The 20,233-nt window shown below is 37.0% G+C and overlaps 1 long non-coding RNA gene across 2 annotated transcripts in view; it reads left to right on the forward strand.

Moving 5' to 3' along the window:
• Nucleotides 1-12,900: 12,900 nt before the first annotated feature.
• The window catches only part of LOC131420442 (uncharacterized), a 253,162-nt gene continuing 245,829 nt past the window's right edge, over nucleotides 12,901-20,233 (forward strand). For both annotated transcript variants that reach the window (XR_009223533.1, XR_009223534.1), the window contains exon 1: nucleotides 12,901-12,940. This is a non-coding gene — a long non-coding RNA (uncharacterized LOC131420442). The remainder of the gene's footprint in view (nucleotides 12,941-20,233) is intronic.

Here is a 20,233-nt window from a genome sequence, read left to right on the forward strand (position 1 = left end):
CAGTTATCTCACTTTAAAAGAGAAAAACATTTGTTTCAGTCAAAGCTGGCTGTACTTGTGAGGAACACATAAATATTTAAAGAAACAGCAAAAGCTGCAAAGTAAAAATAATGATACTAGCTGAACTCTCACAGCATATCTTATGTACAACATTAGATGCCTCTTTTAGTCTTTCTGGAAAGATTCTTATAGAGGCCTATTTATGAAGTAAATTTTAATGCTTAGTTTTGGAAATACTGAATATCTTCAACTGCATATTAAAAAGGAAATTGTAAGAGTATGACAACGTTATTGTCAAGATATAATAAGATAAAATAGAAAGATCATTCGTTTTTCGTTTCAGGAAGTCCTCTGCTTACTTGTGAGTTTCTTTTGTTTTCATATCTAATGTGAATCCACAAAGCAAATAGAGAATTTGGAGAAATCAAGGAAAAAGATGTCGTGTTTGTTTTTATCAACTTCTAGTTCTGAACGTTTAAGGTCAAGAATTTACTCAGTAGATAACTTGCTTGGAAATATAATTGCATTTTGGAAAATATAGAGCTTAGAAAACTCTTAGAAAAGAATGTAATTAATTGAAAAAGTCTTCTACGTTTAATCACAAGGGTAAATGGATCTTAGTAAAATTTTAGTTCTGTGGTCAAAATGTTGATCATCATTGTTAGCTAAGTATTCAATCTCATTATTTTGGGTGTTTTCTCTTGATTAATTTTACATAATAAATTAAAGAAAAATTACCATCATTAATTTTGTTTTTGGTATGATTTATGAATCTATTTTCCTAAAAATTTAATTACTCAATTATAATTTAAATTAAAACTTAGTAAATAATATTTTCCCCATTGTTTATAATGCTTTATTTCCTATATATCAAATACTTAACATATGATAGATTTTTTTGTGAATAGTCTTTGTGACTCATTGATATATATGTGTGATAAAATTACAAAATTTTAATTTAGACTGAGTTGTAATATGTGGCCAAGAGATATCATAGGTTCTTTCTTGACAATTCCTTTAAAATTCATTAATGTAATATATATGTGTGGTAGTACTAAAGCATTTCATTATTTTGTGGTGGAGTTATATCTCATTGTTGCTTCATTTGTCAATATTTTGAAAATATTATTTGATAGTCTTTTATAGTCATAGTTCCAGTGAGTCTTAAATTTTTTTCAGGAAAAAGAAATAGATATTTTTTGTATTACATTAACTGTATATATTAAATTTGGAAAAATGAGTAACTCATATAATTTATTTATCAAGGAAAATGTTGGAAAATCATTATTTATTTAAGATAGTTTTTAAAAAGTTATGGTTTTTTGTTATCATTGTTACCTTCTGTAATTATTTTACCTTAATTAAAATTTTTATTTAAAAATAATTAATAAATTTAACCAAAGAGGTGAAAGAGCTGTACACTGAAAACTATAAAACATTGCTGAAAGAAACTGAAGAAGACAAAGAAATGGAAAGATATTTCGTGCTCTTAGATTGGAAGAATTAATATAGTTAAAATGTCCACATTTCCTAAAGCAATCTACAGATTCAATGCAATCCCTATCAAAGTTCCAACAACATTTTTCACAGAAATAGAACAAAAAATCTTAAAATTTATGGAACAACAGAAGACTCCGAACAGCCAAAGGAATACTGAGAAAAAAGAACAAAGCTCGAGGTATCACACTCCCTGATTTCAAAATATACCACAAAGCGACAGGAATCAAAACAGGCTGGTACTGGCACAAAAACAGACACATAGATCTATGGAACAGAATCAAGAGCCCAGAAATAAACCCACACATCCATGGACAGCTAATTTTCGACAAGAGGGCCAAGAACATACAATGGAGAAAGGAAAGTCTCTTCAACAAATGGTGTTGGGAAAACTGGACAGCCACATGCAAAAGAATGAAAGTAGACCATTATCTTACACCATACACAAAAGTTAACTCATAATGGATTAAAGACTTGAATGTAAGACCGAAATGAAAGAATTCCTCGGAGAAAACATAGGCAGTACACTCTTTGACGTTGGTTTTAGCAGCATATTTTCAAGTTCTATGTCTGACCAGGCAAGGGAAACAATAGAAAAAATAAACAAATGGGACTACATCAAACTAAAAACCTTCTACACAGCAAAGGAAACCATTAACAAAATGAAAAGACAACCTAACAATTGGGAGAAGATATTTGCAACCCATATCTGATAAGGGGTTAATCTCCAAAATATATAAAGAACTCATACATCTCAACAACAAAAAAAACTAACAACCCAATTAAAAAATGGGCAAAAGATCTGAACAGATACTTCTCCAAAGAAGATATACAGATGGCCAACAGGCACGTAAAAAGATGCTCGACATCACTAATCATTAGGGAAATGCAAATCAAAACTGTAATGAGATATCACCTCACGCCCGTCAGAATGGCTATAATTAGAAAGACAAGAAATAACAAGTGTTGGAGATGATGTGGAGAAAAGGGAACTCTCATACACTGCTCGTGGGAATGCAAACTGGTGCAGCCACTATGGAAAACAGTATGGAGATTCCTCAAAAAATTAAGAATAAAACTACCATATGATCCAGCTATTCCACTGCTGGGTATTTTTCCAAAGGACAAAAAAACCAAAATGCATAAAGATATTTGCACCTCTATGTTCATCATGGCATTATTCACAATAGCCAAGACTTGTAAGCAACCTAGGTGCCCATCAAGGGATGAACGGATAAAGAAGATGTGGTATATATACACAATGGAATACTACCTGGCCATAAAAAAGATAAAATCTTGCCATTTGCAACAACATGGATGGACCTTGAGGGTATTATACTAAGCTAAATAAGTCAGAGGGAGAAAGTCAAATACTGTATGATCTCACTCATATATAGAAGATAAAAACAGCAAAAACAACCACATAGAAACAGAGATTCGATTGGTGGTTACCAGAGGGGAAGGGGGGAGGGAGGAGGGTGAAAGGGGTATTAGAGCACAGGTGTATGGTGACGGATGGTAATTAGTCTTTGGGTGGTGAACATGATGTGATCTACACAAAAATCTAAATATAATGTTGTACACCTGAAATTTATATAATGTTATAAACCAATGTTACCTCAATAAAAAAATAAAATAAAGTAAAATAATTGTAGATTCATATGCATTTGTAAGACACAATAGAGAATCTGGGTACCCTTTAGCCAGTTTCCTCCAATGGTAATATCTTGCAAAAATACATCACAATATCACAACTAGGATATTGACCTTGATATAGCCAAGATACAGAACACTTCTATCACCATGAAGATTCCTCATGTTGCCATTTTGTAGCCACATTACTTCCCTCCCAAACCCACAACCTCTTTTACCTCTGACAAACACATCACTGATCTGTTCTCCATCTCTACACTTTTTTCGAAAATGTTATATAAATGGAAGGTAACCCCCTGGAAAGACTTTCCTCCATTGAATTGCTTTTTCACATTTTTCAAAAATTAGTTAGAAATATTGGTTTGGTCTCTGTGAGTCTCTATTCTTTTCCATTTAGTGATGTGTCTCTCTCTGTCACTCAATATCTCACAGTGTTAATTACTGTAGCTATATAATAAGTATCACAATCAGGTAAACTGATTTCTCCTACTTTATTCTTCTTTTTCAAAATTGTTTTAGCTATTCTAGTTCCTTTGCTTTTCCTCATAAATTTTAGAATAATTTTTTCTATATCTTTAAAAAAATCTTTTAAGATTCTGATAGAGATTGTGTTAAATATGTATATCAATTTGTGGAAAATTGATATCTCTATTATGATGAGTCTTCCATTTATTTAGTTCTTTTTTATTGTTTTCATTAACGATTTGTAGTTTTCACTACAAAGCCTATACATGTTTTGTTAGATTTAGTTCTAAGTATTACATTCTTTGAGCCATTGTAAGTAGTATTGTATATTTTTGTGTGAGTGTGAGGAACATTAGCCCTGAGCTAACATCTGATGCCAATCCTCCTCTTTTTGTTGAGGAAGATTGGCCCTGGGCTAACATCCGTGACTATCTTCCTCTACTTTATAGGGGACGCTGCCACAGCATGGCTTGACAAGCGGTGCATCAGTGTGCACCCAGGATCCGACCCTGCGAACCCTGGGCCACCAAAGTGGAGTGTGCACACTCAACCGCTACACCACCGGGTGGCCCCAGTAGTATTGTATTTTTAGTTTTTGTTTCTACATGATTGTTATCAGAATATTGAAATATGATTGAAATTTGCATAATGATCTTCTGTCCTCTGACTTTACTAAATTCACTTATTAGTTCTAGGAATTTTTATGTAGATTCCTTGGCTTGTTCTGTGTAGACAATTATTATGGACTGAAATTTTGTGTATCCCTCAAATTTGTATGTTGAAATCTAATCTCCAGTATGATGGTATTTAGAGGTGGGGCTTTTGGGAGATGATTAGGTCTTGAGAGTGGAGTCTTTATGAATGGAATTAGTATACTTATAAGAACAAACCAAAGAGCTTGCTCATTCTCTTTCTGCCATGTGAGGATGCAATGAGAAGTAGGAAGTCTGCAACCCAGAAGAGGGATCTTACCAGATCCCAACCATGCTGGTACCCTGATCTCAGACTTCTGGCTTCCAGAACTATGAGAATAAATTTCTGTTGTTTGTAAGCCATCCAGTCCATAGTACTTTGTTATTGCAGCCCTGATAGATTAAGAAACAATCATATTGTCTGCAAATATGTACATATTATTTCTTCCTGTCTGATCTGTACACCTTTTATTTCCTTTTCTTTATTGCATTAGCTAGAACTTCTAGCACTATGTTGAATAAGAGTGGTAAGAATAGATGCATCTTTGCTTTGTTTCCAGTCTCAAGGTAAAATAATCAGTCTTTCTCCAACAAGCATAATATTAACTGTAGATATTTTATACATGCTGTTTATCAAGTTGAGGAAGTTTCTCTCTATTCCTAACTTGCTGAGAGTTTTTAACATGAATGCATTTTGAATTTTGTTAATTTTTTGTACATAAATTGTACATAAATCATGTGATGTTTTTTCTTTAGTCTGTTAATATGTACATTGATTGATTTTTGAATATTGAAGCAGCCTTGCATCTCTGGGATAAAAACCACTTAGTCACAAAGTATAATTCATTTTACATACTGCTAAATTTTATTCTGTAATATTTTATGAAGGATTTTTTGTCTATATTCATGAGGGATACTTATCTATAGTTTTCTTTGTTTTTACTATCTTTGTCTGGTTTTGATATCAGGGAAATACTAGCTTCATAAAAAGAATTAGAAAGTGTTCGCTCCTCTTTTATTTTTTGGAAGAGGCTGTGTAGAATTGGTGTTAATTCTTCTTCAAATGTTTGGTAGCATTCTTAGTGAAACCATCTGGGCCTAGAGACTTCTTTGTTTTTTTTTTTTTTCCCATTGCAAATTAAATTTTGGGTGAGTTGTGGTAGTTTGTGTTTTCAAGGACTCTTCTATTTCGTCTAAGTTGTCACATGTATGTGTGTAGAATTAATCATAATATTCCCCTGTTATCATTTTAATGTCTACAGATCTCCTATTTCACTCCTGATGGCAATAATTTGTGTCTTCTCCTTTTTTCCTTTGTTACTCTTGTGAGAGATTTGTCAATTTTATTGATCTATCCAAAGAACAAGCTCTTTGTGTATTTGAGTCTATTATGTTTTTGTTTCCAATTTCATTGATTTCTGCTCTTATATTTGCTTTTTTCTTCTTGTTTGGGCTTATTTTACTAATCTTTTTCTAGGTTTTTGAGGTAGGCCTTAGATTATTGAATTGAGACTTTTCCTTTTTTCTAATGTAGTCACTTAATGCTATAAATTTGCCTCTCAGTACTGCTTTAGCTATCTGTTTAACTCATGGAATATTTAGAAGTGTGTTGTTTAGTTTCCAAGTGTTTAGAGATTTTCTTGTTATACTCCTGTTACTGATTTGTAATTTAATTCCATTATGCTCAGAGAACACACTCTATATGATTTTCAGTTCTCTTAAATTTGTTATTTTATGGTCCAGGATATAACCTATGTTGATACATGTTCCATGGTCACTTAGAAAGAGTGTGTATTCTGCTGTTATTGCATACAGTGTTTTAGAAATTTTAATTACATTATGCTAGTTGATGGTGTTGTTGTGTTCTTGTATATCCTTGTTGAATTTTCTATCAATTGTTGAGAGAGAAGAGTTGAGGTCTTCAACCATAATTGTGCATTTGTCTATTTCTGCTTTTATTTCTATCAGTTTTCCTTCAGATGTTTTGAAGCTCTGGTTTTTCAGTGCACACATTTTAGAATTGGTATGCCTTGTTGATGGATTCAACTCTCTTTTCATTATACAGCACCCTCCCTGACTCCTTTTCTGTGCTCTAAAGTCTGCTTTAACCAATATTAATATAACCACTCCTGTTATCTTTTAATGTATACATGATAGATCTTTTCTTATTCTTTTTACATCAACCTGCCTATATTGTCAAATTTTGAGTTTCTTTTAGACAGTAAATAGTTAGGTCATGTTTTTTAATCTACTCAATCAATACTCTGTGTTATTTGTGTATTTAGATCATTTACATTTAATGTAATTATTGATATGTTAGGGCTTAAATATGCATTCTTATTTTTTGTTTTCTGTTTGTTGTGTTCCTTTACCCTCCCTGTTTTTTTGTTTTTTTTTTAATTTTTTGTTTATTTCAGTAACATTGGTTTATAACATTGTAAAAATTTCAGGTGTACATCATTGTACTTCTATTTCTGCATAGATTACATCATGTTCACCACCAAAATACTAATTACAACCCATCACCATACACATGTACCGAATTATCCCTTTCACCCTCCTCCCTCCCCCCTTCCCCTCTGGTAACCACCAATCCAATCTCTGTCCCTATGTGTTTGTTTATTGTTGTTATTATCTACTACTTAATGAAGGAAATCATACGGTATTTGACCTTCTCCCTCTGACTTATTTCACTTTGCATTATACCCTCAATGTCCATCCATGATGTCACAAATGGCTGGATTTCATCGTTTCTTATGGCTGAGTAGTATTCCATTGCGTATATATACCACAGCTTCTTTATCCATTCGTCCCTTGATGGGCACTTAGGTTGCTTCCAAGTCTTGGCTATTGTGAATAGCGCTGCAATGAACACAGGGGTGCATGTACCTTTGCAAATTGGTGTTTTCAAGTTCTTTGGATAAATACCCAACAGTGGAATAGCTGGATCATACGGCAGTTCTATCCTTGATTTTTTGAGGAATCTCCATACTGTTTTCCATAGTGGCTGCACCAGTTTGCACTCCCACCAGCAGTGTATGAGAGTTCCCTTCTCTCCACATCCTCTCCAACACATGTTTTTCCTGTCTTGTTAATTATAGCCATTCTGACGGGCGTGAGGTGATATCTCATTGTAGTTTTGATTTGCATTTCCCTGATAGTTAGTGATTTTGAACATCTTTTCATGTGTCTGTTGGCCATCTGTATATCTTCTTTGGAGAAATGTCTGTTCAGGTCTTTCGCCCATTTTTTAATTGGGTTGGTAGTTTTTTTGTTGTTGAGATGCATGAGTTCTTTATATATTTTGGAGATTAAGCCCTTATCAGATGTATGGTTTACAAATATCTTCTCCCAATTGTTAGGTTGTCTTTTCGTTTTGTTGATGGTTTCCTTTGCTGTGCAGAAGCTTTTTAGTTTGATGTAGTCCCATTTGTTTATTTTTTCTATTGTTTCTCTTGCCCGGTCAGATGTGGTGTTTGAAAAGATGTTGCTAAGACCGATGTCGAAGAGCGTACTGCCTATGTTTTCTTCTAGAATTTTCATAGTTTCAGGTCTTACATTCAAGTCTTTAATCCATTTGGAGTTAATTTTTGTGTATGGTGTAAGGTAAGGGTCTACTTTCATTTTTTTGCATGTGGCTATCCAGTTTTCCCAACACCATTTGTTGAAGAGACTTTCTTTTCCCCATTGTATGTTCTTGGCTCTTTTGTCAAAGATTAGCTGTCCATAGACGTGTGGGTTTATTTCTGGGCTTTCGATTCTATTCCATTGATCTGTGTGTCTGTTTTTGTGCCAGTACCATGCTGTTTTGGTTACTATAGCTTTGTAGTATATTTTGAAATCAGGGAGTGTGATACCTCCAGCTTTGTTCTTTTTTCTCAGGATTCCTTTAGCTATTCGGGGTCTTTTGTTGTTCCATATAAATTTTAGGATTCTTTGTTCTATTTCTGTGAAAAATGTTGTTGGAACTTTGATAGGGATTGCATTGAATCTATAGATTGCTTTAGGAAGCATGGACATCTCAACTATGTTAATTCTTCCAATCCAAGAGCACGGGATATCTTTCCATTTCTTTGTGTCTTCTTCAATTTCTTTCAGAAATGTTTTATAGTTTTCGGTGTACAGATCTTTCACCTCTTTGGTTAAGTTTATTCCTAGGTACTTTATTCTTTTTGTTGCAATTGTAAATGGGATGGTATTCTTAATTTCTCTTTCTGCTACTTCGTTGTTAGTGTACAGAAATGCAACTGATTTTTGTATGTTGATTTTGTATCCTGCAACTTTACCATATTCGTTTATTACTTCTAAAAGTTTTCTGGTGGATTCTTTAGGGTTTTCTATATATAAAATCATGTCATCTGCAAATAGTGACAGTTTCACTTCTTCCTTTCCAATTTGGATCCCTTCTATTTCTTTCTCTTGCCTGATTGCTCTGGCTAGGACTTCCAATACTATGTTAAATAGGAGTGGTGACAGTGGGCATCCTTGTCTGGTTCCTGTTCTTAGAGGGATAGCTTTCAGTTTTTCACCATTGAGGATATTAGCTGTGGGTTTCTCATATATGGTCTTTATTATGTTGAGGTACTTTCCTTCTATACCCATTTTATTCAGAGTTTTTATCATAAATGGATGCTGTATCTTGTCAAATGCTTTCTCTGCATCTATTGAGATGATCATGTGATTTTTGTTCTTCATTTTATTAATGTGGTGTATTACGTAGATTGATTTGCGAATGTTAAACCATGCCTGCATACCTGGAATAAATCCCACTTGATCATGGTGTATAATCTTCTTAACGTATTGTTGTATGCGATTTGCTAGTATTTTGTTGAGGATTTTCGCATCGATGTTCATCAGTGATATTGGCCTGTAATTTTCTTTTTTTGTGTTGTCCTTGTCTGGTTTTGGTATCAGGGTAATGTCAGCTTCGTAGAATGAGTTAGGGAGCTTCCCCCCCTCCTCAATTTTTTGGAAGAGTTTGAGAAGGATAGGTATTAAGTCTTCTTTGAATGTTTGGTAGAATTCACCAGGGAAGCCGTCTGGTCCTGGACTTTTATTTTTGGGGAGGTTTGTGATTACTGTTTCGATCTCCTTACTGGTGATTGGTCTATTCAAATTCTCTACTTCTTCTTGATCCAGTTTTGGAAGGTTGTATGATTCTAAGAATTTATCCATTTCTTCCAGATTGTCAAATTGTTTGGCATATAACTTTTCATAGTATTCTCTTATAATCTTTTGTATTTCTGAGGTGTCTGTTGTAACCTCTCCTCTTTCATTTCTGATTTTACTTATTTGTGCCTTCTCTCTTTTTTTCTTGGTGAGTCTAGCTAAAGGTTTGTCAATTTTGTTGATCTTTTCAAAGAACCAGCTCTTGGTTTTATTAATTTTTTCTACTGTTTTTTTTGTCTCTATTTCATTTATTTCTGCTCTGATTTTTATTATTTCCCTTCTTCTACTGATTTTGGGCTTTGTTTGTTCTTCTTTTTCCAGTTCCTTTAGGTGCATTGTTAGATTGTTTATTTGAGATTTTTCTTGTTTGTTGAGATAGGCCTGTATCGCTATAAACTTCACTCTTAGAACCGCTTTTGCTGTATCCCATAAATTCTGGCATGTCGTATTTTCATTTTCATTTGTCTCCAGGTATTTTTTGATTTCTTCTTTGATTTCTTCGTTAACCCAGTTGTTGTTCAGTAGCATTTTGTTTAATCTCCACGTATTTGTGGCCTTTCTGATTTTCTTCCTATAGTTGATTTCTAGTTTCATACCGTTGTGGTCAGAAAAGATGCTTGGTATTATTTCAATCTTCTTAAATTTATGGAGACTTGTTTTGTGGCCTAATATGTGATCAATCCTGGAGAATGTTCCATGTGCATTTGAAAAGAACGTGTATTCTTCGGTTTTTGGATGGAATGCTCTGTATATATCTACTAGGTCCATCTGTTCTAGTGTGTCGTTTAAGGCCAATGTTTCCTTATTGATCTTCTGTTTGGATGATCTATCCGTTGGTGTAAGTGGAGTGTTAAAGTCCCCTACTATTATTGTGTTACTGTCTATTTCCGTTTTTATGTCTGTTAATAATTGCTTTATATATTTAGGTGCACCTACATTGGGTGCGTAGATATTTACAAGTGTTACATCCTCTTGTTGGATTGTTCCCTTGATCATTATGTAATGCCCTTCTTTGTCTCTTTTTACAGTTTTTGTTTTAAAGTCTATTTTGTCTGATATGAGTACTGCTACCCCAGCTTTCTTTTCATTGCCATTTGCATGGAGTATCTTTTTCCATCCCTTCACTTTCAGTTTGTGAGTGTCTTTAGGTCTGAAGTGTGTCTCTTGTATGCAGCATATATATGGGTCTTGTTTTTTTATCCAGTCAGCCACCCTATGCCTTTTAATGGGAGCATTTAGTCCATTGACGTTTAAAGTAGCTATTGATAAGTATGTACTTACTGCCATTTTTTAACTTTTTTTTTTCTCAGTGTTTAATATTCCTTCTCTGTTCCTTACTTCTTCTATACAGAATTGATGGTCACTTTAGTTTGACCTCTGTCTGAAAGCTGTACTCTTTAACTCCCCTCCTCCCTCCTTTTATGTTTTTAATATCATATCTAACCTCTTTTATGTGTATTTGTATCCATTATGTTCTAATCATGGAAATAGATAATTTTTCCTATTTGTGGTCTTCTCTTTTCCCCTTAAATCAGTCCCTTTAACATTTCTTGTAGCACTGGTTTCTTGGTGACAAACTCCTTTAATTTTTGCTTATCTGGGACAATTTTGATCTCTCCTTCCATTTTGAATGATAACCTTGCTGGGTAGAGTATTCTTGGCTGTAAGTTTTTTCCTTTCAGCACTTTAAATATATCGTGCCATTCTCTTCTAGCCTGTAAGGTTTCTGCTGAGAAGTCAGCTGATAGCCTTATGGGGTTTCCTTTGTATGTAACTTGACATTCTCTTGCGGCTTTTAGGATTCTCTCTTTATCTTTAATTCTGGACATTTTGATTATGATGTGTCTTGGTGTGGGCCTCTTTGGGTTTATCTTGTTTGGGGCTCTCTGTGCTTCCTGTACCTGGATGTCTGTTTCCTTCCTTAGGTTAGGCAAGTTTTCATCCATTATTTCTTGAAATAGATCCTCTGCCCCCTTGTCTCACTCTTCTCCTTCCAGGACACCTATAACACGGATGTTAGTGCACTTGATGTTGTCCCAGAGGTCCCTTAGACTGTCCTCACTCTTTTTAATTCTTTTCTCTTTTACCTGTTCACCTTGGGTAATTTCTTCTAGTCTTTCTTCCAGCTCACAGATCCATTCTTCTGTATCCTCTACTCTGCTTTTGAGTCCCTCTAATGAATTTTTCATTTCCAGTATTGTATTCTTCATTTCTGATTGGTTCTTTTTTATATCTTCCATTTCTTTGTTGACATTCTCACTGAGTTCATCTATTCTTTTCCCCAGATCAGTGAGCATCCTTAACACTCTTAGTTTGAACTCTCTGTCAGGTAGGTTGCTCATTTCTGTTTCACTTAGTTCCTTTTCTGGGGTTTTGTCCTGTTCCCTTACTTGGAATGTATTCTTTTGCCTCCTCATTTTGCCTCTTTCCCTGTGCTTGTGTCTACGTATTAGGTAGGTCAGCTACGTCTCCTGCTCTTGGATAGGTGACCTTATGTAAGTGATGCCTTAGGAGGCTTCCAGTGTGCTTCCCTCAGTTCTCAATGTTCCAGGGGTGGCCCCTATGTGGGCTACATGTGTCCTTCTATTGTGGCCTGTTAGCTCTCCCTATAGGTGCCCAGGGAGGCTGAGTTATGCTCCTGGCCAGCTGTTGTAATGCTCAGCTGCTTGTAGTTGTTGTGGGCCCTTCAGTCTCTTTATCAGGTGTGGGGAGCCCCAGCACAGTTGGCTGTAAGTTCTAATACCACATTTGTGTTGCAGTATTTCTTTTAACTGAGTAGGCCCCCAGCGTGGCAGGTTGTTAGGCTCAGGGCCTTACAATTGCAGTAAGTCTCTAGCCTATTATGTCTCTTGTCAGCTCTCTGAGGATTGCAGCTGGGTGGGGCTGGCCTCAGGCACAGGAGCACCCAATTGTTTCAGGCTTTGGAAGGTGGGGCAAACCTCCTATGTGGGTCTTTGAGAAGCACAAGTCTTCTGCAGCTGACAATCCCTGCAGCTGACAAGCCCTGCCGCCCACAGGTCCACACACACAGTCAACACAGTCCTGCCCCATGTGAGCGCCCCGACATCCCGAAGCGGACCCAGTCTCTCCACGGCGAGAGCCCCACACACTCCGCCACCGCCCCACACTCTCCACCCGCTCCTTGTGCACACCCTGCCCCGCTCAAGTCGGCTCAATTACCAGGCTGCAGAGAATCCAGTCACCAATCTATGCAGGCCCACACGTTGCCTGAGGGCTTGTTGTTGGGTGGGGCCAGTCTCTAGGGTGGGCTGCCTGCCCTGGCTGAGCTGGATTAAATCGGTGCTCTAGGGGGTGGAGCAGACCCTGGGCTAGCAGGCCTCAGGGAGAACTCCAATGGCGTCTGTGTCAGCACGCTCACACCAGGCCACAACAATGGCCGCCGCCAATGTCCCAGTCCCTGGAGAGGTCTCACCCCTCACCGAGATGCACTCAGGGCCTATTAGGTGAGTCTCTTGTCACCAAAGCACTGTGCACCTTTCTTTCTGGTGATTTTAGGATGCTTTCTGGAACGGGTGAGTTTGTGCGCGGGCCCTTTAAGAGCCAGTTTTAGTTTCTTTGTGAACCGGGTTTTCTGGGGGTGCTCCCCAATGTTTTAGTAGCAGGCAAAGTCAGATATTATGCCGCTGGTGTCGATTGTGCTGGGTCCACAAAATGCCCACAGCGGGGGCGCTCCCCGGCTCAGGACCCCGCGCCTCCAGGGAGGGTGCGTACCTGTGAGCTGCTCCCGGCGACCGTGAAGCTGGCGGCTTGTGAAGGCGGTGTTTTTCCTCTCCAGAAGGGGGTCTCTGCCTCTTCCACCTCAGTTAGGATTGTCCGTTGTTGCAGGAGTTCCTCTTATCCAGTTTTCAGTTCTGTCTCAGGGGTAATTTCTCCACGAGTAGTTGTAAATTGACTGTGTCCATGGGAGGAGGTGAGTTCAGAGTCTGCCTACGCTGCCATCTTGACTCTGCCCCTCTACCCTCCCTGTTTATAATTGTCTTAAATATTTAATTTCCTCTATGTATATTTAGAACTACATTGGATAGTGCTATAATTTTTGCTTCAATCATTAAATATAATTTAGAAAACTTATGAAGAGAAGGAAACTCTTCATTTACCCATAATTTTGCTTACTGTGTGCTTTCTTCCTTCCTGATGTTTCAATGTCTCTCTCTCTCTCTCTTTTTTTTTTATCATTTCCTTTCTGTTTAGAAAACTTACCTTAGTCATTCTTTCAGTTTAGATTTGTTGGAAACAAATTCTTAGTTTTCCCATATCTGAGAATGTCTTGATTTCCCCTTCATTTCTGAAGAATATATTGAATGGATATAACATTCTAAGTTGAAGTATTTTTCTTTCAGCTCTTGGCAAATGGTGTGCCACTTCCTTTTAGCATCTATGGTTTCTGATGAGAAATCTGCTGTTATTTAAATAGTTTTTCTCTAATAGGCAAGGTGTTGCTTTTTCTTTCTGCCTTCAAGATTTTTTGCTTGTCTTTACTTTTCAGAAGTTTGTCTATGATGTGTTGTAGTGTGGATTTCTTTTGGTTTATTCTATTCAAGATTTCCTCAGTTTCTTGAATTTGTAGGTTATGTCTTTTACTAAATTTGAGATCTCTTTCTCTTCTCTGTCCAGTTTCCAATAGCATGAATGTTAGAACTTTTTTTATAGTACCACAGTCCTCTGAGGTTCTGTTTATATATTTTTTTCAATCTATTTTTTCTCTGTTGTTCAGATTGGGTGATTTCTATTGTTTTATCTTCCAGTTCACTAATTCTTTCCTCTGTTCTCTCCATTCTTCTGTTGAGAGCATCAATTAAATTTTTAAAATTTTTTTGGTTATATTTTTCAGCTCTAAACTTTCCATTTTGTTTTTCTTTATATCTTCTATTTCTTTGCTGAGACTTTCCATTTTTTTTTCATTTATTTCAAGTGTATTTATAACTGCTGTAGAAACATCTTTAGATTGCTGCTTTAAAATCATTGTAACATAATTCTAATACCACTGTCATCTTGGGGTGGACATCTATTGATTGTTATCATTCAGTTTGAGATCTTCCCGGTTCTTGGTATGATGTGTGATTTTTCTATTGAAGCTTGAAAATTTATGACAATATAGTAATAGACTCTGGATCTTATATAAACCTATTTTAGCTGGTTTTGTCTGACATGACCCCATCAGGGGAAGAAGGGGTTCTCTGCTTTGTTGCTACCAGGTGGAGGCAGAAGTTCAGGTTCTACCAATAGGTGTAGAAGTTCAGGTTCCCCACTCAGCTTTTGTTGAAATTACCACCCTTGCTGTGGGGTGGTAGTGAGATTTCTGGCTCCCCACCAGGCCTCCATTGATATTGCCCTGGCTGAAAAGGATAGGAATGCCTCATTACTGCTCCCTATGTAGCTACCAGCCACATCACAGGGGCAGGGGAATTTTCCTTACTGCTCAATGATGTTGAAAGTCCTGACTCTCTTCTAGGTTTCTTCTTACACTGCCTCAGCAGAGAGAGGGAGGGATGGCTTGTTACTACTGAGTGGGAGTGAAAGTTCAGGCTCCCTCTTGGTCCCCACTAACACCATACAGTGGGGGACAGATGATCTTGTTAATGCCAAATGTAATGAAAGTTCTGGCTCTCTACTTGGCATCCTCTGACACTACCTTGGTAGTGGAGGGAGGTGGATTGGATTACCTCATTACAGCCTGGCAAGGATGGAAGTTTAGACTTACCATTCAGCCTTTGTTGACATGGATGGGGATGGGACCACATTTTTTTTTCTATGATGTTACGTTGGAGTGTAGTGGTTATTGTCTAAAAGTTTTCTGTCTTGTTATGTTGACTATTTCCATTTCCTTTGGCTGAGAGAGTAGTTTTTATTGGTATCTATCTATCTATCTATCTATCTATCTATCTATCTATCTATTTTACCTGCACCTGTGGGTGTTTCTGAGTTGTCAGCTTCTTCAGTTCTAAGTCAGATATATATATGGTAAAAAGAAAACACAGGGAACTCAGCACATCCCCAGTCCTAGACGGTCTATCTTTTCCTCTCCACCTTTGAGTCTTCTTATGTTTTATATATAATGTCCAGGGTTTTTAGTTGTACGTAGCAGGAAAAATAGGAAAGTATATCTACTTCATCTTCCCAGAAGCAGAAGTCTGAAAGTCTTTAAGACTTTTAAAACTCGTAAAGTATAACATTTTAACATAAAATTTTTTAGTCTTTAGAAGAAAAATTAAATGCATATTTCATTAGTGTATACATCCAATATTACTTAACATAACAAATCTGTCACAGAATTACCTAATCACCAATGAAATAATCACAGATCTTATTCAGATATGTCCTGTTTACTGAAATTTGGAAATGACCTAATGAAAAATTGACATCAGGCCCACCATAGAAAGTGTCCAAAGGCTGGAAAATCTGCTGATTAAAGAATCTCATGGGGGTATCATTTATCTTTCTCAATTTCTCTGTTTTCTTAAAATTATACTAACATTCCTAACTTGATCCAATATGATTTCATTTGGGAAGACTACAACTGCAAAGATAAAAACCCTAGAGTTTTAAATTTGTTAACATGTTTTACATTATTTTTCTTTAAAAATTTTTTTCTGTTCCCTAATTTCGCTGGCATAAGAGCAAAAACTTGCTCAATGCTGCTTAGAGTAAGTCCCTACCTTGATGAAACAGTAGGTTGGTAAAAAAGCAGCATCTTGTTTGAGAAATGAGGGATGATCATAGTGCCTCTGGAGGGCTTTCTCCTTTTTAGCATGTGGACATGAGCTTGTGTATCTGTGTGTGGGGTGTACATTAGGGCAGGTGGAGCCAGTGGGAAGCAAATTTTCCCCAAGTGTCAAGGCTGCCTTGGAATGTTTAGGTCTGGAAGAAGGTTTTCGTCTCTGCTCTGAGGCCAGTACTCATCCACGAGCCTATGAGGTGGGCCACTTTCTGGGCCACACCTAACCTTGCTCAGATGGTTTCACTTCATCGGCAGTGGAACATTATTATCTCATTCCCTGCCCATTTTTTCCCCTTATTTCCATTCACTTAATTAAGGAAACATTTTTATTTTAGTAATAAACTAGCTCATTCTTAACCAGAGGAAAGAAGGCATTCTGATAATTACTTTTGAAAAAAAAATAGTAATTTAAGATACAGTCTGTCTTGGTAAGCTTAAATGAATCAGAGAATTAAATAGTTGGAGAGTTATACATATATATATACATATATGCTTCAGCCTGTCACATCACATATACTCAATAATACCCCATAAGCAACCCTTCAGATATTTTTTAGAGGCATCCTCCTAGAAATTGCTAACCGTCTGTGCTAATTTTCCTTCTTGCTCAAAGCTTCAAATGTTTATTCAGATTGCAGCCACTTTAGTATGCACAGCAGATTTTCAAAACAGTGAGCTCTTACAGTTCTTTACCATACGCTCAGTATGCTTTTGGGAATCATCAGTATTTAAATTATCCCCATTGAGAAATCAGTTCCTATGGCGGTAAACATGGGGAAATCATTTTTGTTCCTTTGACTTGTAGCTGTGTTGCTCTGCTAAGAACTACAATAGAACACAGAGAACAAAACACAATATTTGTATATTTTATGCAAGTCATTCCTTTAAGCTATGTTGACATCTAACTAGTATGTCTTCGTTTCCAGCCATGTGGGATCACCAGATATTACTTCTGAGCGAAGTGTATTTTCAGAAGTATCACAAGAGAGGGAGGACATGTAATTTGGATTCTATTTTAGATATTTTAAGGTAATTCCATATATATTTCAGAACAGCCACATGTGAAAGATACATCTCTTAAGATAGAAATGTATAAATAAGGATTAATAACTTTTTAAAAACTATGCATATAAAGTGGGGGAAGGGGAGGAATAGTTGTGAACAACCTTTTTTCTGTTCTCCAAACTATATTTCTGAGACAGGAACATTATGCCGGATTAATGGGTCATTAAATGTGAGAATTCAATGACTCTCTTTTAAGAGTGATGCTCTGAGCATCAGGACTCAGCATAAGCATAGACATCTCCCTCTGGCTGTTTTCACTTAGATTATGTTTCAGGCACTCTTTCAACCTTGCAGCGATGACCGTAGTCAAGCATTAGATTCTCTGTTATATGAGTACTGGTATTGCTGGACTATCGCCTGATTAAAGAAATTAGTATCTGCTTGTTTCAGTGGCCATTCTGGAAAACAGAGCACATGATCAAGATGCAGATTATTATTATAGTATGTAAGTAAACTGCATTGTTATTGTTGTTGGTTTTTTCCCTTTATACAAGTTGTAAGATGTTAACCTTCAATTTACAAGACATTTCTTCACTCCTGGAAAGAAAACTGAAAATGTATTGTCCTTATGTATAAAGATGACAGGGTCCATTGCCCACCAGAGGTTCAAATTCACATCTAGCTCTAGTGTCTTGTCAGGAAAAGGCAAGCAAAGATGAAAAGCCTAAATTAACCAAAGAAAGCTAGCCCAGTTATGTGGCACATTGCAGCAAGCCTCTGTTTCTTGGCCTTAAAATAAATTCTCAGTTTGTAGAATTCAGTAATATATTAATAATTAAATGTCAGGCAATTGGCAACTTTTTGAAGATGATAGAAATAGCATAGTAATGTAATCACATTGTGTAGAACTTTCCATTTTCAAAAGTGCTTTCATATGCATAATCTCATTCACTCCTCACAATATCATACTGTATAGACTAGGGAAATGTTATTTTCCTCATTTTTCAAAGGAAACTAACATTCATAGAGTTGATTGACACAGATAAGAAAACACAGAATCAGTTTGGTAACCTGGCCTGATTCCTACCTGGTCCCATGCTCTAATCAACAGATTAATTCCCATCAATTCCAAAATAAAATTTTTTAAGGCTGAGTTCCCTAGAAGCAAAGTCTAAGACAGAAATTTTCTTGCAAATGACTTACTGAGGGAATGTTCTCTGGAGAAACTTCTAGGGTTGTGAGGAAAGCAAGAAAGAGCAGGGGAAGAAGCCAGAGAAAGATGGGGGCTCAGGAGAAGTCTAGCCTCGGCCTGATCCCACAAGCAGCTTTGGAGTGTGAAATGCGCCCGAGGTTTTCCCACCCAAAGGTAAGAGAGCTGTCATTACTGCTTTCTCCCCGTCAGTCAGTCATTAGGTATGGACACCCTGGGGGTGGGGTGGGGGTGGGGAGAGGCTTTCAGGCATAGGCCAATGAGATGGCTCCCAAAGTAAACCAAGGACACCACTCTGAAGAAGGGTATACAGGAGAACAGCAGCTGGGGGTGGGGGCACTGGACCACTAAAGGTACCCAGTGGAACCTGCTACAGGTAACTAATTATAATTCTTCTTTGAGAAATGTTTCCTTTTGTATTTTATTGTGAATAATTTGAAGCATATACCAAGTAGCGAGAATAATATTATGAACTCCTATGGACTCATACCCATCATCAGTTATAATCAACACATGGCCGATCTTGTTTCATCTGAGAGTTACGTTTTGAAGCACAATGGCTGTTATTCTCTGTATTCAGGAACACCAGCATACAGAGCATAGTTTAAACAATTATTTTGATTGTACAAGTCTCATTAAGGAACAATTAATGGAAGGAGACAAGGATTTATGACATATGCGTTTCAGTCTTGGTTCTGGGAAGTTAGGAGACTGGACAGATGTTCCCTGTGATCCTTTGGAGCTTAAACACTTGATAATTTCCTAACCAAAGGTAACTTAGAATGAATAGCTTTTATCCTCAAATGCATTCAGAAGTTTTGCACCCGTCCTCTAGTGATTGTTGAACCCAAGACAGACTCCCAGGTGCAGCTTGTCCAAGAGCGGCCATCTTCAGATCTCCATAGGACAGATGGGCATGCCAGCTGGAGCCCTAGGTTGGGGGTCTTGGTGGATTCCTGTTGCTCATAGGATGAAGTCCACATTCTTAGGTAGTGTGCACACAACGCCCCCCCCAACATACCTTTCCTGCCTTAGCTTCCTCAAGTCTCCCACATCTATGCTGTGTTCTCAGCATGCTGAACTGCTACTCCTATGTCACCACGCCCTTTGGTGTGACTCTGGGCCTTTCAACTTTCTGTCCCTCTGCCTAAATTCTGAGTCTCCAGATTTCTGTGTAGAAAAATTAGTCCTGGTAAAAATTCAGCTCAAACTTCATCTACTCTCACAATTACTTTTCAGCTTCCATTTTTTCCTCTTTCCACACTTTCTTTCTCCTTCATCCCTTCTTCTTTCCACCCTACCCCACCCCATCTCTTCTTAGGCAAAGAGAGATTTCTTTGTCTCCGGTTAACAATCTACATTCCTAGAAATATCGATAGTGCCTTGGTGCCCTCTTTACATTTGCATGGATTGGGAACCTAGAAAATGGTGCCCCCAAAATTATTGTTAAATGAACAAATAAATGTAGCTCCCTAGTTTGATTCCCATGGTGTTTGATACGTGTATTTACTGTGGCTCATGCCACATTTTTTGGTGATTATTTGCTTCCATGCCTGCCTTACCTATTGTGATGGTTAATTTTATGTTTCAACTTAACTGGGCTAAGGGATGTCCAGATAACTGGTAAAACATTATTTCTGGGTGTGTCGGTGAGGATATTTACAGAAGAGATTAGCATTTAAATCAGTAGATTGAGTAAAGGAGATCACCCTTACCAATGTGGGTGGCCATCATCCCAACCACTGAGGACCCACTAGAACCAAAAGGTTAAGGAAAGGCAAATTCTCTTTCATCTTGAGTTGG

This window comes from Diceros bicornis, chromosome 23 (genome assembly GCF_020826845.1).
Source record: "Diceros bicornis minor isolate mBicDic1 chromosome 23, mDicBic1.mat.cur, whole genome shotgun sequence".
NCBI classification, from domain to species: domain Eukaryota; kingdom Metazoa; phylum Chordata; class Mammalia; order Perissodactyla; family Rhinocerotidae; genus Diceros; species Diceros bicornis.